Below are 25,720 nucleotides of genomic sequence, written 5' to 3' on the forward strand. Positions count from 1 at the left end.
GAAACAGATGTAGATAGCTACATTGTAGCATGCCTAATGTATTAGGGCATCATATTTACTCAAATAGCTACTAATTTTTAATCTATCATGTCACTGCACAATCAAGATATCTATATTTCTCTGGATTACTAACTATAATTACCATATGCCATCCATGCTACGTGATGTGTTACTTGAAATTCATGTCTGCTCATTGAGGGGTTGAAAAGTGCTTTTCTAATTACAAAAAAAAAAAAAGAAGGAAAAAGTGTTAAAAATATCCAGAAGAAAATAACGCGTGCTAGAATTCACAAAATCATTGTGAAATACAAAGATATTTACTAAGTGCTGTCAGCCATGTACTCAAGAAAGGAATAATGTGCACTGAAAGTAAAAGCAAAGTGGTTATACTTTTCTGTCCCTATTCCAGTATCATTTTTTTTTGTATTACAAAATATGCTTGATGACTTTGATGCTACAATTCTGAGGTAAACTTTGAAACTCCTAAATAACTGCAACATCAGTAGTAAATTGTTGAGACGTTAAAAAACAGTATTAATTTTCCTTTTTTTCTACAATCCTATCCAATAGCCACTGAGAAAGCAACCTTATTTAACAGGAAATAAACCACTAAAAGGACAATTTAAGCTATACCTAGGAGAAGTATCTTTTCTATTTTTACTCTAGTTTAAATATTCTCTATAACAGAGAGAAAATATGGTCCCTAGATCTGTACATAAAGATTGAGGCAATCTGAGTTTGACATAGCTCAGGAGGATATCCAAAGGTGAATTTCAGCAATGCTTAATTGCTCTCTGCTCCTGGGGCTTCTGAGCTGTTAGTTTTTGATAATACCAGAGAGTGATGACTGTTTCAGAAGTGGCAGCTTTTTCCTAGCCTCAATAGGGGAGCTAATCAACAGAGTTTACTACAATGAAAAGACAGTACAGCTAATCTGAACCTAGTTACTGGAGTGCATATGGATACATGGCAATGAGATACTTAGTCTTTACATCACGCACCTAATGAGATCTGGCCACAGATCCCATTTCTCCACTCATTTATTTTTTATGTCCTGTGAAAATTAAAATTTGAAGTTCTTATCATGACAGTGAAGGGTGGTGAATAGAGGTTGGGGGCTGCTGCATAGGTCTTAAGCCATCAAGGCAATGGGAGTAGCTCAGATGAGCATCCAGACCCAGCAATTCAGTAGAGCTGACAGGTCCCCCAGTATACATATAGACTGCAAATGTCTTTGTGGTGCAAGGACAACCTTAGCCTCAGCCTAAGCCTAACCGTGGTTTGTGCCCCATTTCACTCGCAGGTGGAAACCTGAGCATCCTAAATCCAGATTACAGATCATCCCATGAAAGATTTCAAAGCCTCATTTGTGTACATTAACAGAGACTATTTCATTACTTATTTGACATTATGGTAGAATGTAGTAAAAGAGAAGTCTCTACAGCTCTGGTCATGCCTGTGAGATTGTAACTTCTGGGACTGCAAGTCTAGGGCCTGCTGTTTCTCATCTGAGGGTGCTGCTGCTTATATACCAAACTCACAAGCAAGGGTCAGTAGGGTCCCTGAGGCAATGACCACAGCTTAAGGAGTCTAGTGACAGCAACATAGTACAGTTGCGGTAAACATATGTATACCCATTCTTTTCACCTTTCCATTAAAAGATCCAACTCTATCTCTTCAACCAGATCTTGGAATGTATATGGTATTCTACAAAATATACCTTCATCCTCTTGTAATAAATTAAACCGATATCATCAGCACTGAACTTTGTAAAAGACAGTAACTATGGAAATAAAAGCACATTTTCGAAACTGTCCAGTACAATTACCTTTGTATAGTAGTATTTTCAGGGCAGTGCAGTAATTACCAAACAGAAATACATGCTCATTATTCTAATACAATTACCTTTCAGCAGCTGGAACAGTGACTGTTTCTGTCACCCATTTCTAGATTTTAACTTTATTTCAAATTCAGTAAAAGTCACAAATCTTCCTTACTCACAGGTGCTTTTTTCTTTAGGAAAGATGACAACCAGAAATTATAACAGAAGGTTTTGAAAGTTTTACAGGCTGTCTAACAGGGTTGGCTGAGTGATTGGTTAAGTAGTGAGATATGCTTTCTACTTCTAATCCAGCAGAATGCCCCTAGCCTATATCAATATTACAAAATTATCTGCAGAAGGCTAGCTTTTTACTAACAAGAATAGATAACCCTCTTCCATTCTGAACATACTTTTTACTGTTGTATGCTTACTCCAGAAGTAACTTAAATAAAGCAACTATATAAATGCTTATGTGTTTAGATAAAACACCACTATAAAAATTCACATTTATAGCAACTATCATGACTGTAGCAGAAAAATCATTCACATCTATAATACTACCATAGCATTACTGAGTTATGAAATAGAAAAAAAAATACATATATGCACATACAAGAGATGTAAGATAATATATTATAATACAGCATATATCTACATACTATAATGGCTTCAGTATTATATCTCTTCAGAATTACAAACTTTAATGAAAGTAACTTCTAACGAAGCCTTGATGGAAAGCAGAAGAGCAAGATTTCTTTTTTTAGCTTCTAATATATCTCAGTACTCTGTGAAATGAGTGATATTTTAGAATAGCTACCTTTGTGGATTTAAAATCGCTGCCACTTCCAACATTTTCTACTTCAGCCATAGCTAGAAGGTCATGAGCCAAATAAACAGTAAGACAGACCTCTATATTGTTACAAACAATTGCAGTAATTCTACTTTACGTTGTGTAGAAAATTTCTGTAATCTCAGGACAGGGGAATGTATTTATTCATTGTATATTGAGTTGAATCTTATCCTAAAATTTGTGAAATGAAGGTGCAACTCACAAAAGGGGTTAGCCCCTTTTGATTGCAGTAAATATATCCCTGGGTGAATTAGACATGGATTTAGCATAAATACAAATATCTATATATAGAAGCAGAGTCAAAACCCTTCTTAGAATCATAGAATGGTTTGGGTTGGAAGGGACCTTAAAATCACCTAGATACAACCTCACACTGCCATGAACAGGGATACCTTTCAATAGATTAGGTTGCTTAAAGCCTCATCCAGCCTTGCTTTGAACACTTCCATGTATGGGACACCTACAGCTTCTCTGGGCAACCTGTTCCAATACCTCACCATCCTCATGCTAAAAAATTTCTTCCTAGTATCTAATCAAATCTACCCTCGTTCAGCTTAAAATTGTCACCCCTCATCCTGTTGCTACATTCCTTGATAAGGAGCCCCTCCCCAGCTTTCCTATAGACCTCCTTTAAGTACTGAAGGCTGAACAAGCCAAAATCTCTCAGTCCGCCCTCATATGGGAGGTCCTCAAGTTCACCCTTGTCTGGACTTGCTCTAAGAGATCCATGTCCTTCCTTTGCTGGCAAGTCCAGAAGTGAATGCGATACTCCAGATGAGATCTCATGAGAGCAGAACAGAGTGGCAGATCACCTTCCTTGACCTGCTGGTCACAGTTCTTCTGAAGTAGCCCAGGATACCATTGGCTTTCTGGGATGCAACTGCACATTGCCAGCTCACATCAAGCTTCTCATCCACTACCACACCCAAGTCCTTCTCTTCAGAGACACTCTCAATACAATCTCTGCCCAGCCAGTATTTATGCTTGGGGTTACCCCAACCCAGGTGCAAGACCTTCCATATGACTGTTGAATTTCATGATCTTTGAACCGGCCCACCTCTCAAGTTTGTCAGGGTCCCTCTGGATGGCATCCGTTCTCTCCAGTATGTCAACTGTGCCACACAGCTTCGTGTCATCAGTAAACTTTCTGAGGGTACCATCAATCCCACTGTCCATGTCTGTGACAAAGATATTAAATGACACTGGTCCCAATACCAACCCCTGTGGAATGCTATTTGTCACTAGTCTCCACTTGTATATTGAAATGTTGACCACAATTCTTTGAGAGCAACCACTTCTCAGCATCACAAACCTCTTGCCTGTAAGTATGCTGCTGTCTTAGAGCTTATTTCTTGAATTTGTCTCTTTCTTTATATATTCATTGCTTTGACCTGTGATGTTGCTCTTCTGAAAACGGAAGATAAACACTTGTGATCAGGGGTTTATTTAAACAAAGCAAACAGCCTTCTCCACTGAAAAACTACCCTTAACATAGGAACTAAAAAGTGAAGGATATATTTCTTCCACATTACACAAAAGTTGAATCTAGCATAAAAAACATGTCTTTCAAATGGAAGTGCAGTATTTCCTTTGTAAGGTGTGCTAACTGAAATGCATAGCAGACAAAAGAAAAGAATCATTAATTATAGTAGTGATTAAAAAGTTGCATAAAGTTATCTGGCAGGCGATGACCTTAGTTTATATCCAAGGCTAATGGATTAAAACTATTGTTTTATTTTAAGGAAACACTGTAAATAATTTCTTCTTTTAATTCAATATTTCACGGGTGAAGTACAGGACAGATTGGTTCTGCTTGAAGCCTATACACTAATGAAGTGTTCTAAGGGTAGAGTTTGTGTAAGCTTGTGCAGGTCATCAATACAGAAGGAGAATTTTAACTCAAACACTATTTATTTAAAGAGTCACAGTCTAGAAACACCACTAAATGATGTAGCTGGTTGCTGCTATGGGAAACATTGTGGCACTACAATGCCACCAGACACCTACAATTCACAAACAACTTCAGTATCACATATTCCACATTCATTTATTGTTAGCTGTTGCTTATTAAGTAATTAATTGCCAAAAGGTGCAGTGGTTTGGCATTAAAAACACATTTCTAAAGACACTTGTAGGACAAGTTGCCTATATTTCATTGTATTTCCTTTATTCTGGAAAAAAGTGGTTCTATTTTTTCCAGATGTTTTAGTAGACTTTTATAGGTAATTTCTTCTCTAGTCTGGACAGGTCTATTGCTATTATTGCCAGTTACAATTTACAGCAACAGGTCTGCAATATTTTTCTTCATGAACTCAGTGGACCACATCATGTCCTGATTATACCCTTCTTACCCCAAGAACATTGTTTCAGTAACCCAATGGGAGATGTGTTATGAAAATATGCAGTTATATGCAGTTTGGGTATCCTCTTTATGACTTATGGTATCATCTTTATTGTAATGATAACTTGGCTTCTTGGTTAAGGAGCACAATTTTCTTTGTTAACTTCATATCCTTCATTCAAATTCATCTCTCTCCTGTCTTCCTTCTAGTTGTTTGCATGTGATTGAACCTGTGTGAAAAACTTGCTCATTTAATTTTATACAAATTATTTTTAGACAGATTTCTTTCAAAGGTTCTGCAGAGCTTTAGTCAGCTTTCAATTTTCTAATATGATACATCTACACAAGAGAAGTCCTTGCATTAAAAGAATCCATAAATCAGCAAAACATTTCTCTGGAGTGAGTCCAGAGAAGAGCAACAAAGCTGGTGAAAGGGATGGAGAACAAGCCTTATGAGGAACGGCTGAGAGAGGTGGGTTTGTTTTTCCTGGAGAAGAGGAGGCTGAGGGGAGACCTCATTGCTCTCTACAACTACCTGAAAGGAGGTTGTGGAGAGGAGGGTGCTGGCCTCTTCTCCCAAGTGACAGAGGACAGGATGAGAGGAAATGGCCTCAAGCTCCACCAGGGGAGGTTTAGGCTGGACTCAATGATCCAGTGGGTCTTTTCCAACCTATGATTCTGTGACTCGAGAAACAAGGCAAACAAGCATTCTTTTCTTAGTCTCAGGTAAATAACATACATGAATTCACTTCCAAATAGTATTTCAGGCAGCTGTTGATTATTAGCTGCTTAATTTTTAACCACTATCATTTCAGATTTCAAATGGGCCATGAATGATTCCCCATTAGCCTTGCTGACTTCCAACACTAGTGTCCTGCAAACAATCAATATGTGATCAGGATTATGCTACTTAGGAGCTAGAAGGCATTCAGGAGCTTGGTATATGTAGTACTTCAAATATATATATAAGTATGTAAGCAGCATACCATGCTTAGTAAGATTAAGAGGATTTTTATTATAATGTATATGGATTTGGGGCATTATTCTTCACAAATGACAAGTTATCCTAAATCTCTGTGGTATGCTCAGTTCCTGTCTGTGAGGAGAAGAGAATATTTGCTGTGTTCTTCATACAGTTCAGTGGTCTGATTTTGCAAATAATTATGAATGTATGTGTGTGCAGATCTTTACTAAAAGAACGACTCATATAAAGTTACTCATGTGTGTTTGTAGGAATAGTTTTTGAGGGACCAAGGCAATGTAAAAATGATCTGTTTCAATAATGAAAAAAACCCCTAAAAGCAACTATAAACTGGGTTTAGCATTCTGGATTCAACTCTCTGGAAGTTGCTAATGAAGATTACTGCTGCCTAGTATTTGATGTACGCTATCTGCTCTACTAAGACAGCTAGTAAGTGCTATTTTGCTTCTTTGTGGTAGCTGACAAATGTAGTCACTCACAGTTTTTTTTTTGTTATGTAGTATTAACTATATTTCTATAGAGTTTTCACAGATACCAAAACTGATCTTGTATACCTTTGTGCTATTTGCACCATACTAGAAAACAAGCATTCACTGGAGGCAGAAGGAAATGTTATGTTGTAATTTTGCCATACATTTTCTGCTTTTCTCCAGGGCTTCTTTTTTTTTTAAGTTAAAATTCAGTTGAAAGTCTTTTCAACTAAAAATACAAGCTTTTGAAGTCATACATTATTTCTGAGTAAAGTAGAAAAGTGTGAATATGATAAAAGCTATCCGAAATGAAAGATAAAAATGTACTCCATTTGAAATTATAGGGCAGAATATCTCTTTTGCATAGAGAACATAGTTTCCTCATGCATCGTATATTTGATATGTATAACCTTGATAATGTATTTACATTTCATATATGGTCTTGTCTTCCTATAATGGCTTTTTCCTATTCGTAGAAATGAATTAACATCTAGGTGGAGTGGTCATATTTTTAAATGCTGCTTCTTTCTCCAAATGTTACATTGAAACAATAGACCTGAAAAATGAATTAAGCATCATAGTAAATCACAGTAAATGTATATCAAAGTATGCCAATAATATGAGAGACAGATTGACTTTATGAGTTTATCCAGTTTAAGACTATTTATAATACTGTGTGTGTTTTGTACTATGCTTTATGCTGGATGTGTTTTAACCTTTCATTTGAGAATGCTTCGTTATTCTGTGTTCCTCATGATGTTGTACAAAAGTTGGCAGATTTCAAGCTTCAAAAAAGCATACAGGCTTGAAGGAAGGCTTTTAAATCTTCTAAGTTTAAGTACTCACTTAATATTGAAGATTTTTTTTTTGATAATGTCTTTTGGACAAGCCTATCTAGATAACTGAGCTAGGAAAAAGAAAAAAAACCTAAACACCAGAGGTGTAGCTTTTTTGAATATCAAATATACTCTTCACCAAATTATTTCTTAAGGAAAGAGTTCATTTTTGAAAACTAGATATGGACAAAGTCCTCCTGGACTATTTAAAGAAATATTTTCAGTGCCTGTCTTGTCTGGTCTTTCACAACTTATCTGATGTCTGCCTAACTCTTTTGCAGATCTAAGTACCCTTTACTGTCAGATGCTGATATCTGGGAGAAAGATATGCACAGTCTGTGGTTTTCTTATCTTTTGGTGAGTGCTCCTGTTCCACCTTTCTTCACAGACCTTAACAACAAAGTGCAGGTCTGAAAAACAAGGGAGGATGTCTGAACAAACATTTTGAACACAGGATTTTCTTCGGACTGTGAGTGCTAGTTTAGTTAGTTGAGCATTACTTACCTCACTGATAATTAGGCAGTTGAATATGGGATCCTCCAGTGAGTAATTTGTAACTGCTTAGCATTTTATACATTGACATATTAATGCTTAGTTTTAAATAGCTCTTATCAGTGTTTCTTAATGACATTTTCCTCTTTCCCATGTTTCTACCCAAACTTAATGACAATAGTCCAGAAGTAAAAAATATAACGTACTGCATTGCAAACTTTAAAATGTATGTGACCCTGATGCTAATTACAATTAAATAGAAATGGGTGATTTTATCTTAGAGATGCCTTGTATGCAGCCCTGGGACAATGTGGGAGTGAGAACAGTGTTTCCTGTGAGAAATAAGGGAAAATAATGCAAGATGGCAGTAAGTCCATTAGTTCTGGTTTTGCCATATCCTGGGGTCAGTCTCAGCTGACTTCAGCTGTTTACCACAGCATGTGGAGCATCAAGTTCTGGTTTCAGTACATTCTTACTTTGACCTCTGGATGGTTTTCTGCCTCAGGTGTCCTTTCTTGCAGTATTCTGGATTCTTTATCATGTTTGCAAGTCTCAGAGGACTGTCTGCTGTCCATGGGTTTGTCTAGCCTGTGTAACTCTCTTTGCAAGACAAATACTAATTGCTGGTCAAGAGTTAAATCTGAGTCTCACATTAATTTCTCCTTTAGGCTGTTTTGTTCCATATTCCAATCATGATCTTATATTATCAAGGATTTAGTTTGCTCCTGAATTGCTACATTAGGTCTTCACACATGAGCACTTTTATGTTTTCTTTTTTTTGTGCTCTCTGCTTAGAAATGCATTGTTGATGTGTTTCATTTTTATGTAATGAGCAACACTTTTCAAATCTCTGTATTATATCTCTGCAGTTAGCCTCATCTGCCTGAGCCTCATCTACCTGAATTAACTGCAAAATACTACAAACATTAAGTGCTTTAAGACCAGCTGTTGTCAACAAGCTTCCTCTGTCTTCTGTTCAGAGGAAAACACAGCTTGCAGAAACAAAATTAATCATTACTTTTTAAACCTTTCTGTTTTCACTTCTCCTTCAAGAAATGTCAGTTTAAACCCATCTTTTAACTGCTCCATCAGAGACTAAGTGGTCTTACAGAGATCTTTTGTTTCTGTACTATGTGTAAATGGATCTTCCTATCACTAGGGTCTCCAGGGTCCTGGTCCTCTAACAATCTAGACCTGAAATTTTGAGAAACTGAAGTGTAGCTCCCTTTTGTTCTTTTTTTTTTTTTTTTTTTTACTGAAAATTAGATGGGGAGAGACATAAATGTTCTGGGACTCTTCAACAACTCCTAGCCCAATGCACTCTCAAGGCAGGGTCATATGACACTGTTAGTCTTCGGCATTGTTAGCCATTGTCAACTAGAACTTTCTAGTGGTTCTGATTATGTCATGGCCTTGAACATTAGAAACACTGTATTAAAATTACATTACCTTTATAATGCCATATCTACAGCAAATCTACAGCTGCTATAGTCCTCTCAGCTCCCCACATTATATATTGTTTCCTGCTTTATGTGTGGATTTGACCTTTATATGATTTTTTTTTTTATCTGGAGGTGCTTTCTTAAGTGACTATCAGGGTCAAGCTGTTACTATCCTTCAGTAATCATTATAACTGTTGGCAGTTGGTCCTCATACTTTATGGAAGCATAGAATATTTTGAGTTGAGAGGGACTTCTGTAGATCCTTTAGTCCAATTTCCTCCTGAAACTAGTGCTGTCTTTGTACTCTAGATCAGGTTGCTCAGAACCTGGCGTTCAGGATGGACTATATCTTTCCCTGTAGCTCACCATTATGCAGTTGAGGAGGACAACTAGATCTTCCCCAAATCTTCTCTTTTTTAGTCTGGGCAAATTTTGGTTTCTCAGGCTTTGTTGACTAATCATCTGCTTCAGTCCACCACCCATCCCAGTGCTTCTTTGTCATACTGTCTTCACTTGGTCAATAACTACTTTAAATCAAAGGGCTTAATGCTAGTTAAAGCATTTGTGGACTAAGCAGAAGGCAATAATTACTTCCCTTGACCTTCTGACTATTCAATCCAATATTTGGTGACTCTTCATCACAATAAAGATGTTTTCTATCTCTTGTTTAATGCTAAATAAAAGTTTTAATCTACCTAAATTATTGCCGTGCACAAATATTTATGATATTGAAGAATGTAACAAATTAAAGAGGAAGCATAGGTATAACAAAAATCCTTTTCCTAAGACTTCTGAAAATGAAGTAGATTAGAGCATAGTTCTTAAGGGGATCAAGGATATTACATTCTGTGTTGTTGTAGACCAAATCTTTTGTTCTGTCTTGCCTTGTTGGGACAGAAGTGGATCCTGAAACTTGTAATGTTTCCTTCATAATTATAATTTCCTGAGGAACTCATACAGATCCATGGAAAGGTCAAACTAGAGAATTCCCTTTCCCTGAAAAGGTCTAAAATACTGTAGAGCTACATGGTAGCCTTTTCCCTGGAAGAAAAGTAGTATATAGAAAACATTCATGTCTTCCAGCAAAAGAGGTCACAAATATCCCATAAATATTTGCAAAATAATGAAAATTCTGGGATCTGAGGCCATTATAAATAACCAATTAAACATTAGTTTAGATATTTTTTCGTTGTCCTTTAGAGCCCTGTAAAGAGACACAGATCATGCCCTCTAAAATAGCTGATCATTCTTCAAAGAATTTTTGTTTATGATTTACATATGATTTTCTCTTCTTTTTTTTTACCTTACTGCGTAACTTATCTTCTACCATTCTGTACTTTTGGCTGACACCCTTTGTTACAAAAATTATATAAAAATGAGAAATGTTAAGTGTGAAAAATAGTATTTGGAAAAACACAATGAAGACTTGAACACTTCATTGTAGAGGCTTTCACAAAACATTTTCTTCATGATGCAGGTGACCAGGTAGAAAAATGATTCATAAAAACTGTGTCACTAATCACTGACTCATTCCTTTTGGGTGTGTCCTGTGCTTAGCCATATTTTCCTCAGTTCCTCTTGATGCATTGCTTTCTTCTTTTTCTGTTGGCAGTTTTTAAGACACAGACGCAAAAAGGAGTTCACAGAGCAGGTAAGGAATGTCAGGGAAAGAATCAGAGACATCATAAAACAACAAAAATATGGTTGAGGAAGTGTTACATCATAGACATAGATCAAGGCTGTAACTATTTTTCAGCCTGTATGGCTGGATTTGAAAGGACTTGCAAGTAAGATGTAATTATAATGAAAGTTGTCCACTGGAACAGGCTGCCAAGGGAGGTGGTTGATTCACCTTCCCTGGAGGTGTTTAAGGCACAGGTGGATGAGGTGTTAAGGGGCATGGTTTAGTGTTTGATAGGAATGGTTGGACTCGATCATCCGGTGGGTCTCTTCCAACCTGGTTATTCTAAGATTCTATGATTTTTCAGGGGAACAGCAGAAATAGAAATAATGTGGTAAAAGTTTCAGATTTTTAAATCAAAATAGTAGCTTGTTTTATAATCCTGGTCAGTGTGGTCCTTTTAAATATTCTTTTGGGGAAATAATTCTCTGGTTATGTTCAAAGAAGCTGAAGATTATTTTTTTGGTCAAATGTGGTTTAGAGAGGCATAAGGCTGAAGTCTTTAAATGCTCTCCACATACACATGATTTAATTTGAACACCTCCAGGGATGGGGCATCCACAACTTCCCTTGGCAAACTGTTCCAGTGTCTCACCATTCTCATGGTGAAGAAATTCTTCCTAATGTCTAATTTAAATCTGCCCCTCTCCAATTTATACCCTTTCCCCCTCGTCCTATCATCACAAACCTTTATGAGTAGTCCCTCTCCAGCTTTTTTCTTTTCTCTCCAACAATTCCATATCCTTCTTACGTTGAGGATTCCAGAAGAGGACACAGTACTCCAGATGAGGTCTCACAAGAGAGGAACAGAGGGGCAGAATCACCTCCCTTGACATGCTGGCTACCCTTCTTTTGATACAGCCCAGGATACAGTTGGCCTTCTGGGCTGTGAGCACACATTGCCGACTCATGTTGAGCTTCTCATCGACCAGCACCCCCAAGTGATTCTCTGCAGGGCAGCTCTCAATCACATCATCCCCCATTGTGTACTGACATCGAGGATTGCCCCAACCCAGGTGTAGGACCTTGCACTTGGTGGGTCTCTTCCAACCTGGTTATTCTATGATTCTGTGAGTCATTGATGATATTGACAGAGTCCAGTGGAACTTCCCCAGTCTTCCAGGACAGTTGGAAGATGATGGAAAGGGGTTTGTCCAGCACATCCGCCAGCTCCTTCAATGAAGACATTAAACAGCACCCATCCCAGTACGGACCCCTGAGGGACACTACATCTCCATCTGGACTTTGAGCCACTGACTGCTACTCTTTGAATGCAACCATCCAATCAGTTTCTTATCCGTTGTCCACCCATCAAATCCATATCTCTCCAATTCAGAGAGAAGGATGTTGTGGGGAGCGGTGTCAAAAGCTTTACAGAAATCCAGATAGGTCACATCCATCTGTTTACCCGTGTCCACTGTTGTGGTTACCCTATCATAGAAAACCACTAAGTCGGTCATACAGGATTTGCCCCTGGTGAAGCCATGCTGGCTGCCATTAATCACTTCCATGTCCTCCATGTGCTTTAGCATAGCTTCTAGGAGGATATGTTCCATGATCTTCCCAGACACAGAGGTGAGGCTAACAGTTCGGTAGTTTTCAGGGTCGTCTTTTTTACCCTTTTTAAAATTGGACACAACATTACCCTTCTAGTCACCAGGGACTTCCCCTGATTGCCATGACTTTTCAAATATAATGGAGAGTGGCTTGGCAGCCACATCAGCAAATTCCCTCAGGAATCTGGGATGCATCTCATCAGGTCCCATAGACTTATATATGTTCAGGTTCCTTAGGTGGTCACAAACCTGATCCTCTTCTACAGTGGGAGGGGGTTACACCCTTGGTCACCATCTTGTTGTCCCATGACCCAGGAGGGGTGAGGAGAGTAGTTACTGGTGAAGACTGAGTCAAAAGAGTTGTTAAGTACCTCAGCCTTCTCCTCTTCTGCTGATATGAGGTCACCATTCCCAACCGTCAGTGGAGTTATGCTCTCTTTGACCTTCCTCTTTTGACTGATGTAGCTGTAGAAGCCCTTTTTGACTTCCCTTGCCAAATTTAGCTCCAGATGCGCCTTGGTTTTCCTGACTTCCTCCCTATACAAACTCTTTTAAGCCAACAAGTAGCTCAGAGTTTTAAAAGGATAATTGAGTATGGAAAAGAATATAAAGGGCCAAATTCATCCCAGGTGTGACTCAGTGAAAATGAGCACAATCAATCCTGGAATGAACTTGGTCCAAAATATCTTACAAAGTATACAAAGGTGATGAAAAATATATACACATGTAATTCTAAAAGGCCATATTATAAAGGAAATTTCTTTTGGTCCATAACTGACATTCAAACATTTCCCTTTTCTTTTCTCTACATGCAGAGCTGATGACAGAACAAATTATCAAAATTTAAAAATACATATATCCTTTGCCAAATGAGATCAGAGCAGAGATTTAGTGAAGTAACATGATAAACTTAGTCTGGTATGCTATATAAATGGGGCTATTAATGTAAATGGTACTTCATTAATAACTCTGTATTCGTCATGACATTTCTACTTGTCTAGGCAGTGTGAGGTTGAATTTTACAAGATATTCAGTAGGCATTACTTGATACAAAGACTTGCCTGAATAGAACATAGCAGAATATGAATTAAGTTGTCTTTTAAATTCTGGATTATCTACCTAAGTTCAGTGCCAATTAATGGTTTTCAAACATACTTGTAGACCTATGGGTAAACATGCATAGTGCAATCGTGTTACAGACAGTGGAGACATGATTACTATAGAAATGGTGCATAGCTAGTCAGATTGCATGAGAATTCTAATCTCTGAGACTCTATAACAGAAAAAGCTCATAGGAGTAAGATGTGTCTTTGGGAAAACAACTCATTTTTTTTTTTTTTTCCAATGTTCTTAATATAATCATAAACACCTCTATATGTCAGCTAGTAGAGATCGGCATTATGATTATGACACAAGTGTAGCGGATATCTTGTTTATTTTAGTATCTCAATGAATTGTATGATTTTGCTTCATTTTGGAAATGTCACCCATAAGAATTTTGATATTGATAATGAGCAAACCTGAGTACTCATCACAAGTAAGGTCATTAAAAGAATAGTTTTCCACTGAAAACACCATCCTCCTGAACCGAGTTCATTCTTCTGAATTGGGTTATGAAAGTATTGTGAAGGATATTGTAACTAGATTTCATACCTCATGAATAAGTGAACCTATATATCTTTAAGGGTAAGTATTTTTCACCAAGCTGCCTAATATAGCAGAACGTCGTAGTGGAAAGATTCAACATCTTTGTTATCTTTTAATGTATTTCAGGGATCAGTGGAGTTTTCTTCTGATATTCAATAGGTCAAATTTTTCCCTTTGTGTTTGCATTATGCACAGGCGTTGAATGTGTTCCTGGATTTTGTTTCCTTCCCTCAGATTTGATCTTACTTTCTAACTATCTGGTAATTGGTATTTTCCTTCCATGCTTCCAAAGTCACACAAAATTATCATCTATGACTATGACTTCATCTGCCTTTATGTGCCTAAGGCTGTGAGACATAATTAAATCCTTGATAAATTTTTAAATGCAAAAGATGGAAAAATAGAAAAAATGCAAGAACTTTGATGCAAGTTAAACAATATTACTTGCTCTGCCAGATTCCTGTCTAAAAGATCTTAGCCAAAGATTTACAAATGAAACACTAAGCACTGTTGGCTACACATCATTTCTTTATGCAACAGATGAAACTTTGGGGATTTACAGAAGTTTTTTGTAGATATCTACCATTTGTCTGAATAATGACTATGATCCTACAAATAACAGTGAGCAAAGCACAGTAATTACTTAAATCATGTTCTGTTGTTATTATCCTTGATCTACCTTTTCTATTACTCTTATTGGTAGATGCAGGCAATGTAAAAACAACTGCATGGTGTTTGTTTTTCAGTACTAATTTTGGTTAATAAAAGAAAATGCTGAAGTTAAATTAAAATTAAAATGTTTTGAATGATAAATCATACTTAGATATTATTCCCTTGCTTTCAGAACTAATTGTATAAGTTTATGATTCTGACATTAATATGATCACAAATAATGTCTGTATTTTTTGAGGTCTTGGGGTTATTTTTTGGTTTTTTTTTTTGTTTTGTGGAAGAAAGACAAAGCCCTGAAATCAGGTTTTAATTTGTGTATACCAAGTAAATATGAAATAACATATACCAGATTAAAATAGATTTTTGGCCTGACCTGAAGTGATTGCTTTTATGTTCCTTAAACTTTTAGGTGCCATAAATTTTGAATAAAACTCCTTATTGCTACTATAATAATTTTCCTCCCTTTATGGCTGAGTTGACAAAGCAGTAGATTATAATACAATCACACCAAAATGATGGTTCATGAAGAGGTACCTTTCTGAAAATGAAAGTATAGTGCAGAGGTTAATTACCACAGAAAGCCTTGTTCATTTGGGAAATTAACTCTTTATTTATTTCTTGTGATATATTTTTGGTATTTTTAAGAACCTTTTTCAGTATTTTTAAAATCTTACCACTGAATTTTACCATGCCTCCTCACACCTGCTAACAAAATCACATGTGCATGTCAGCAGTATTGAAACCCTGCTGTTGGCTTGGAGGGCCAGTCTGCTGAGTGCTGTACAAATGAATGGATGTATCTGGCCTGTCCCTCTCTCCAGAACAATTATGTGTTTCAGTTATACTTCATAATGTACTTATTGTTCAAATCTATTTGCACACAAAAGGAGTTAGGTTTTCTAGATGGGAATGAACAAGTCATTTGTACATCAGGTCTGGAGGGAAACACCTACTGCCCTCTAGCTAATCGGCTATTTATTATGTAAATACTTGTTAAAGAATAAGTATAAAAAAAGTCTACAACATTAACAGAAATAAACATGTCTCTCTGGTTCAGTTGAAAATGCTTGTACAAGCATAGCTTTATTTTTGACTGTGTGCCTTTCAGTTCTTACAAATAAATACGCCTTCTTTGTAGCGGTTGCAGTTCAGACAGAAGATGGCAAATCTCCCTTTTTAGTCCTACGAGCCTGGGGATTGATTCCAGAAACAAATCAGACATCCTGGCTGTGTTTCTTGTTTACAAAATGCTGTATACCCTGACATTTAAGAATTTCTGTATACTTTATTTCTGACTATTATACATCACATCATAAAATTATAGGTAGCTAATGTCCTACAGAGTCCTAGGTGAGACCAAAATGCTATGCATTCTACTGGTTGTTGTACAATACTTCAAAAAACACATCCCCTAAAAATTACCCTTCTGAATTCCTCATTGCTTTGCTAACTGTACTTCTAGTAATGATGATGGACTTTATTTGACTTTGTAGCAGGAATCTTGTTTGAAATACAATTTACCCATTTTGTCCTTACATTTTTATATTCTGTAACAAAAGGTACAGGGTGATCTAACATGCTTTGAAGGTGAACTCTATATTGTATGGATTAGATTTCTTTTGGGAGATGTCTTCTAAAATCCCATTTTACTTTGTTAAAAAATTAAATAACCAACAATGAAGAACTTAGAAAAAGATAAGAAAATAAAAAATGACTTTGAAACCAAATGTAGTGAATGTATAAGACAGATGAAATCTTTGAAGATAAGCTGAAAGAAAATATAATTAACAGTCATGAAGCAGAATAGTGCCAAGTATATGTCATTTCTGAGCCAAATGCATTATACAAGGTGGAAATTGAACTTTTAAGGCTCATGTTAACATTTTACACTTACGCTTTATCAAGGCAAATGAGAAGAAAAAAAGGAAAAGTAAAAACTGCTTAGTGATAAGTCTGTTGAAAGTTAAATATGGTGATGTGTCAACACTTTGCTGAATGACATCATTCTGATAAAGTAATCACAGGATTTCATAATGATTCATTTCTAAAGGCTGGCAAATAATAATTTCAGATAACTTCTGTGGGTCAAATCCAGAATAGTTTTCACTTTTTATTCTTTACCTCCATTTTGCTCCTTCTCCCATGGCTTTATTTGTCAAAACTGAAAAATGTCAAGAAAACACACCAAAAACTTCTTTCAATGTGTCCAAATACTGCATAGCTTGCAGGTCATGACACTGATCTAAGAAGTAGCTGTCAGATATTCAAATCATAGAATCACAGAATTGTTTGAGTTGGAAAGGACCCTAAAGATCATCTAGTTCCAAACCCCCTGCCATGGGCAGGGACACCTCCCACTAGATCAGGCTGCCCAAGGCCCCATCCAACCTGTCCTTGAACACCTCCAGGGATGAGGCATCCACAACTCCCCTTGGCAACCTGTTCCAGTACATCACCACTCTCATAGTGAAGAAATTCTTCCTTATGCCTAGTCTAAATCTGCCCCTCTCCAGCTTATACCCATTGCCCCTAGTCTTATCACTACAAGCCTTTATAAACAGGCCCTCCCTGGCTTTCTTCAAGGCCCCTGCCAGTATTGGAAGGTTGCTACAAGGTCCCCTCGGAGCCTTGTCTTCTCCAAGCTGAACAACACCGACTCTCTCAGTTGCTCAAATGCTCCTTAAAAAAAGTAGGCACCAAGCCTTGGTCTCTTATGACTTATGAAAGTCCTCATCACGAAAGCTAAGAAACCAAATCCAGCTTAGTGAAAGCTGTTTGCTCAGTTGCTCAATGACTGAACATTATCCATTCTCTATTTGGAATGATGGATGAACTTGTGTAAAAATACTTTCTCATTACATAATTATGAACTGGATCATAGAATGAAGAGAGATGAATGAAGATTACAGCACTTCATAACTTCTGAATGCCTCATTCTGATACTCAGCCAGCATATTCCTTTAGTAATATTTATATTTTTAATATTAAAAAAATTGGAATAGGCTGTGTTAATTGATTGCTGAAACACTCAGAAAGAGTGGAAACATGAAGCTGTGTCATATTCCACTTCTCCAGGAACAATATTAGATACACTATGTATTAGGGAGGTACAGTATGTCAAGAATTCCCTACATTTTAGGTAATTAAAATTCACTGAACTGAAGAAGTTCAGAGAGCTACCATTTGGGACTAACTAGTACTAAATTCTAGCAGCGAAAATTTTAAAGCCTTGCTTCCTCTTGACTACTTTTATAGTATTTTAAATCGCTAATTTACCAAAGAAATCGAGTAGGAGAGGATTTTTTTTTCAAGTTTCTTGTAGAAAAGACTCTTTAGCCCTTTTCTTTATTGATATATAGGAGGTGATTATAGTGGTTTATAATAAGAGTTTGGAGGCTTATCTGTGTATTTTTATGAATTGAATTGTGAATTTGTAACTATAGAGACAATTCCCCTCCTATTTAGGAAGTGTTATTAGAAATATATCACAGTCCCTGTGAAACAGAGACATTATTTGATGAAATAATTACTTCAGTAATTGAAGTTACTTAGATGAACACTTAATAGCTCTGAACAAATCAGACTGAAAACAATGATTTTGTTTATTACAATATAAAAAGCTTCATCTACTTTTTAAAGAATCTCAGGTAAATCTTCAGGATCATGAGTCTTGAAACTACTTTGTAATGGAAGTATATTTTTATTTTACTATTATATTTTCACTCATCTTATTTTACATTTTAACCAGTAAGCCTGTGATGAGAGGCAGAGGCAGAACTGCCACTGTAGATTAATGAATGTGAAATCATAAAGAATTTCAGGAAAAAAATTGACAGTATGGAAGATAGGAACAATCACAGGATCTGAGATTTATGTTTACAGGCCTGCAATACTCCAGCACTATAAAAACTGTAGATTATTCTCTTTTTATTTTGTTTTATTAATAAAACACCAATGATGTAATAAATTATTATGTTTAACAAGTATTTAATTAAATTCTCTAAAAAGCTACAAGTCACATTTTGTTAAAATTTCTTTCATATTCTTAAATGCAATTATCTAAAAATTATCAATCATTTTTATTAGTTAATACTTGAAATTGCACGCATATCCAATATAATTATTAACGCCAATCCATTTACTGGTTCATTTAACTCTGGCTATGCACAATTATGTGTGACATTTTGAAAAGAAGTACCATTTTCATAATGATACAATCATTAGTTTTTCTGAAGATCAACAAAAAGATTTATTCATTTTAATTCTATTGCTTATCTTTTTACTGTCTAACTTATAAGGATAAGAGAAGCCAGATGGTAATGGAGAATATAGCTGTTGCAATCTATGTAATTGCTGCCCATAAATTGTTTTTCTTCTTGTACTTTCACTACAGTAAAAAATGAGGACAAAGTAAAATCATCCAAGTAAAGATAAGAAAAAAAGCCACTTCTCAGAGGTGAGAAAATTTATTTCCTGAGGCCTGCAGCCAGCAGACCGAGTTTCATATTACATCTGTTGATCAAAGAACAATGTTGATTATTCTTTTTAAAAAAACAATGTTGACAAAACTAAGTTAATGAAAAAAAGATGTTTTTCAAGTGTTTGAGATGTGTTGAATATCATTGCAATGTGTGATGGAAGAGGGTTTGGTAACATGATTTCTTACCTGGAACTTCAGATAGAAGAGAAAGATTTTTCCCTGTTTTAACTCAGACTTAGTTTGAACATTGAACAGATCACTTAGGCTAGATTTTTAAAAAACAAACAACACTATAGTTAGGTTTCCAGGGTCCTTTAGAAATCCTCATATTGCTGAGATCTATTAGGACATACACATAACTAAACAATTCACATAAAAATCCCAATTCATTTTCTGTCTAGTGCTAAGAGAGGTGTATGTATATCTGAAGGTGCTTTATCCTCTAGCATTCCTCAGGTATCTAGAGATTTTCTCACATTAGGAAATAATTGTTTTGATCTTTGTATGACTAGAAAACTTTTCATGCTGGGATGTAAAATTAGACATTCTTTCTGCCAATAGAGGAGAGTACTGCAGATGTTGTTGGATGCATCTAACATGCTCATACAGTCCAAAATGCAGCAAAAAGACATAATATATATCCTGCTTCAATAATTATTTATGCCATGTACTAAAAAGCTTTCTATCTTATGTTGTCCTTTATTAATTTATCTTAGTGACTGCTCAATATACTGGGCATATTTACTTCTCTTTTATTATTGTGAATGAAAAAGAACAGTCACTCAAGGAAGGATCAAGAAGATGTATGACCATGTGGCGTGGATTTTTAGGGAAACAATTATCAGTTATATTTTTTTGTAATCCTACACTTCCCTTATGGTCAATAGAGAGAAGGGTTTTTTACTTTTTAAGTAGATATTTAGACTACGTTGGACACTGTTGCTTTTATTTTTATTGTTTTATAATTTCTAGGAAGTTTTTTTTCAGTTATGTTTAAGGTATCTTTGGATTGGCAGCTATTGTCTGTTTGCTTCAGTATTCATTTGTATGTATTTGGATGTCAGTATGTATTATGAGACCTTCTTTAGATGTTATGCTTGAAACCAAATACACTTCCCTATGTATAGCATTTTTTCTGCCTTTAGAATTAGCTGTTGACTGTGTTGGGACACATAATCCACAGGCAACAAAAACTGAAAAAAATAATCCTTGTCTTTTTTCTTTTGCTTCATATTTTAGCTACATTAAAATAAAATAGCTGCTGATAAGAAATTACAATTTTAACATTATGGAGCAAAACAGTGAAGTACTGTGGATTCCGACATGACAGTTCAGTGACTTGTACTTTCATTTTGTGTTTCTAACTGCAGGTACAGTAGCAAATTTTGCCTTGCCTATGAACAGTTATTGTAGTTTTTAATTATTATTACTATAATTATAAATTGGACATAGATTCTGCACCAAAGAAAAGCATTACTTGTGTATTTAGACAAAATGCTGCAGAAATTTTAAGGCATTCTGCTGCCATACCCCTCTAAAGTGGGTAAATAAGTACTATTTCAGGTTTAGAAAAGGCACAAAGAAAGAAAATGAGATGCTCAAACATTTGTTACAAAGGCCACAGGAGAAAATTAAAAAGAGAGATTAAGGTCATCTCTTTGTTACTTCTGGATTAAATCCACAAGAAACAGAAATTCAGTGGGGTTCAATGCCTGTGTTAAACAGCAATTAGAGATTTTCTTTTCTCTCTCTTCTTTCACAAGTCATGCACTAGTCTTTGGAATAAAGGTTTGTTCTGGCTCATTTTGAAGGTAAACAAGTGTTGTACTCTACTTATCCATAAGGATTATGCTGCCTCTATTTTGCCTTGGGGTTCAGTGCTTGCCTTCCTCTTCTGTTTTAAAGTTTCATTCTGAATTTAATGCTTCTATGAGACACCAGATGGATGGCCTTGCAGATAGAACTTTTCTTTTTAAATTATAGATTTAAGTACAGGTAGAGAATAAAAAATAGCCAACAAACTTACCTCATGTAGCCTCAACTATCCGCTTGCACAAAGAGACCTTTTACCAAGGCAGTGGTTCTGTATCTGTATTCCTTTCATCCTTGGCTTTTTTCATAATTGTAACAAAAATGTCATGAAATTAGATTGTTCTGGAAATATCAGTTCTGCTGGGACTAGTTTGAGATATATAAATTAATTTTTACCTATATTTCTGTTGTGAGGAATGAATTTAAAGTATCTCTAATAGTATCCCCCCTTATCTGTTCTTAATTCATTAAATTGTGGTTTATTTTGTGGGCATGATGAGTGTTAACTCTTTCATCATATGATAAATCTCTGGACTAGTAACTGCTCCATTTTGCATCATGTTAAAACTTTGGACATCCTGCAAATATTATGTAATAATGTCACTGAATGCTTATTAGATGCTAATGAGTTTTTGATCACAACCCTCTTGAATTGTTTGCCCTTGCAATGAAATATTCGGTGTCCTTTTATCAAACACCTCAGTCAGTCAATCCTCATTTAACCAAGATATTAACTAAACATCTTCCTTAATTTTAACTCAACAGTCATTGTTTCACAAAGGATCTTGACCAGGTTACATCCTTATTTAATGAGGAAATTACTCTAAAGCTGTCAACAACTAAACAGGGCTCGCCTTGGGAGAAAGCATGAATTCTTTTCTTAAGAAGTACAACCAGATGGGCACCTTCAAGGCATACACAGCTTCAAGGGGATGCTTCAAGCACTTCATCTTGCCAGAAGCAATGGTGCTTGTTTACCATAGAAGGAATTTCTGTGTTAGGTTGTTTAAATTTTTAATTTGGGAATCAGCAAATAAAAGGATAAAAATATGTTATTTGAGGTGAATTGTGTTAAACTCTTCAGAGCATATAGACATGATTATTTGACTGAAAATAAATCATTAGGAAAAGCTAGACCAAATTCAGAGCTGTGGGTTTCTTTTTTCTTGTTTCTGGCTCATTTGTTAAAAAAAATAAAAACCCAGCAGTGGTTGTGTTTAGTATACAACATCATATCTTCTGCAGTGCAAGTGTTGCATAACACTGCTGAATTGACCCTCAAATACATATTTTTAATGTTAGAATTGCTTAATATTATAGAACACGATGTCTGTGACTAATGAAGATGCTAGATTTCTAATCAGAATGCAGAGAGAAGACAACCCTCTTCTTAAAAAAAATTTTTTTTTAATATTTGACTCTCAACACTATCTTATAATTATTCAGCTTTGGTATTGTTGCATCAGTCATAAAAAGTTGTATTTTAGAGGCAGTACCCAAGAAGCCAATATTTTGATATTTTAGTTATAAGTCTCCAAAAATCTGCAGATGTGCCTTAAGACAGCACTACATATCCTGAAAAACATTAGGGATAACATTTCCTGTTTGTATATTTCGTTTCTTGAATAGAATGAATTCTAGAAAACACATCTTTGACTGGTCCCAAGACTAAGATCTTCTTAACACTCTACCGAAAACAGGTGAGGTGTTGTTATTAACTTCAAATAAGAAAAGTGAGCCCTTCATTATAATTGAATTAGATTATTCTGTTTATACGGATAGCTTCAGGGAAGGAAAAAACTTCATAGAATCATTTAGATTGTAAAGGACCCTTGAGATCATAGAGTGCAGCCATAAACCTAACATTGCCAGGTTCACAACTAAACCATGTCCCTAAGCACCATATCCACACGTCTTTTAAAAACCTCATAGGATAGTGACACAACGACTTCCCTGGGCAGCCTATTCCACTGCCTGACAAACCTTTCAGTGAAGAAATATTTCCTAATATCCAATCTAAACCTCCTGTGGTGCAATTTGAGGCCATTTCTTTTTGTCCTATCACTTGGGAGCTGAAACCAACACCCACCTCACTATAGCCTGTAACTTAGGTAGTTATAGAGATCAATAAGGTATCCCTTTGATCTCCCTTTCTTCAGGCTAAACAAGCCCAATTCCCTCTACTACTCCCCATAAGGCATGCTCCATACCCTTCACTGGCCTTGCTGCCCTTCTTTGGACATGCTCCAACACCTCAGCATCCTTCTTATACTGAAGGGCCCAAAACCGAACACAATATTTGATGTGTGGCCCCAACAGAGCTGAGTACAGGTGCACAATAGCTTCCCTAGTCCTTCTGGCTATGCTGCTTCTGGTAGAAACCAGGATACTATAGGCCTTCTTGGCCACCTGGGAACACTGTTAGCTCTTATTCAGCCAGCTATTGATCAATACCCTCAGGTCCTTTTACCCCTGGCACCTTTCTAGAAAATCTTCCCCAAGCTCTAAGTACATATCATGGGGTTGTTTTTTTTCAAGTGAAGGATCTGGAACTTAGCCTTTTCCAATCTCATACAGTTGGCCTCAGTCCACCAATCCAGCCTGTCCAGATCCCTGTATAATGCCTTTCTACCCTCAAGCAGATTGAGACAGCCACACAGCTTGGTGCTCTCTGCAAAGTTACTGAGGATGCATTTCATCGACGCATCCAGATCATTGATAAAGATATTAAAGAGAGCTGACCCCAATACTGAGACCTGGGGAACATTACTTGTACCTGGCCACCGACCAGATTTAACTCCATTCACCACAACTCTTTTGGCCTGGCCAGTCAGACAATTTTTTACCAGCAAATGGTTTACTCAGAAAAAGAGCCCAAACCCACCACACTACAAGCTCTTCCAGGTAGTTGTAGAGAGTAGTAAGGTCTCCCTTCAGCATCCTTTTCTCAATTCCCTCAGATGCTCCTCATAAGACTTGTTCTCTAGATCCTGCATTGACGTCATTGCTCTTCTTCGGACAGGGCCAAAGCTTCAGCCATTTCTCTTCAGTGATTTCATGCTTTACATGTGGGATATCATTGCAAAAATAAGCCCTTAAAATAACACAAAAAAATGTAATATAAGGTTCCTATATAAGAAGCTCATTATGTAAAGTGGTATAAGATGAGGCAACATCTGTATCTACTGTCCCACGCAAGGTGATGCATTCAACACCGTATCTGGTTCTCAGTCTAAGACAAAGTATCACACAGCTGAGTCCTGTTAGCAGTAGACTTAGATGTGAGTTCTCTAGATACCAGACCTGAGTAGCTCTGCTTACTGCTTCCACTTTCATGGAATTTCTGAAAGGAAATGACTTTCAATAAGCCTGGAATTGTTCTCCACTGCTTGAGAGTCTGAACAAGTTCCAAATCCTGTTAGGATTTCACAGTAATCCTGCTTATTACTTCTAAGATTGGACTGTAAAATATGACAGCCAGATATGATAGGAGCCAGGTGCTTACAAAACCATACATTACAATGCTCAGAATTTTCTGATCAAGGAACTAACTTAATTGCCTATGAATTAGTTGTATTTTTCACCTAAAGCATCTATCTTAGTTTTACTTTAAAAGGTTCAAAGTCAATGGGGGTGATTATTATCGACTAGTCTGTCGTCCATAGTGAAGTCTATGGAATTTAGTAATTAAAGTTCTTAATACTTACCCAGAAGAACTAATTTCTCATTCCTCAAGCCTTTAAATGAAAAATGGTAGTTAGAAAATACAAAGAAGATTTGAGCATTTGACCTTTTTTAATTGTTCAATATGTTCATCACCCTGGTATTTTTTGGGATCTGTTGTGAAAGTACATTTGAGGTAAGCGTTTTTTTTTTTTATAAAACCTTTTTCTTTTTGTTTAGCATAACATGGGCCAGGATTTTCTTTTTATTTCCATTAACTTGGCTTGATTTAGATTTTCATTATGGCAAATTCAATTTGTTACTTTAAGGAAATAATATTTTAACTAACCTCTATTTTTTTTTTTAATTTCAGAGTTCCTATTCTTTCCCTCTGCTTCTCAGCATCTCACCATGTCCTTGGGATTCTCTTTTGGTTTATACTTGCTTGTTTCCATAGAATAATTCTATTTATTGTCATTTCTTGATGTGTCATCTGTGTACTGATAGTATACTGGAACATTTGTTCCCATCTTTGCAGTCATGGAAAGCTGCTTGATGATTTGAGTAATTGGTTCTGCTATTAAAGCAGGTGTGTCTTCAGAATTTCTTGAACTTGGGTAGGATAAAACTAAGTTGCTATTGATTGCTTCTTCAATATGGGTATCACAGGTATAATCCAGGCTGATATCAGCAAGTGGCAGCCCTTTTAACTCAAATAATGACTATGACTTTGGCTTTATTGAACTTTCATTAGAAGTCTTGATTATACAGCACTTACTATTTTTATTGTCTCTGATGTTAAAAGAATTCAGGTTTAAATTGAAGTTGTTTTCTCTTTGGTCAGTTTTAAAACAAAAATTTAGAAATTAAAAACCATAATCTGAAAAATTACTTCCTGCTTGACATTGATGTGGTCTAGGTGCACATGAAAACATCAAAATTACTGTCAAGTTATAAGGCAGAGTTAACACTGT

Source organism: Phaenicophaeus curvirostris, chromosome 1 (genome assembly GCF_032191515.1).
Source record: "Phaenicophaeus curvirostris isolate KB17595 chromosome 1, BPBGC_Pcur_1.0, whole genome shotgun sequence".
Classification (NCBI taxonomy): domain Eukaryota; kingdom Metazoa; phylum Chordata; class Aves; order Cuculiformes; family Cuculidae; genus Phaenicophaeus; species Phaenicophaeus curvirostris.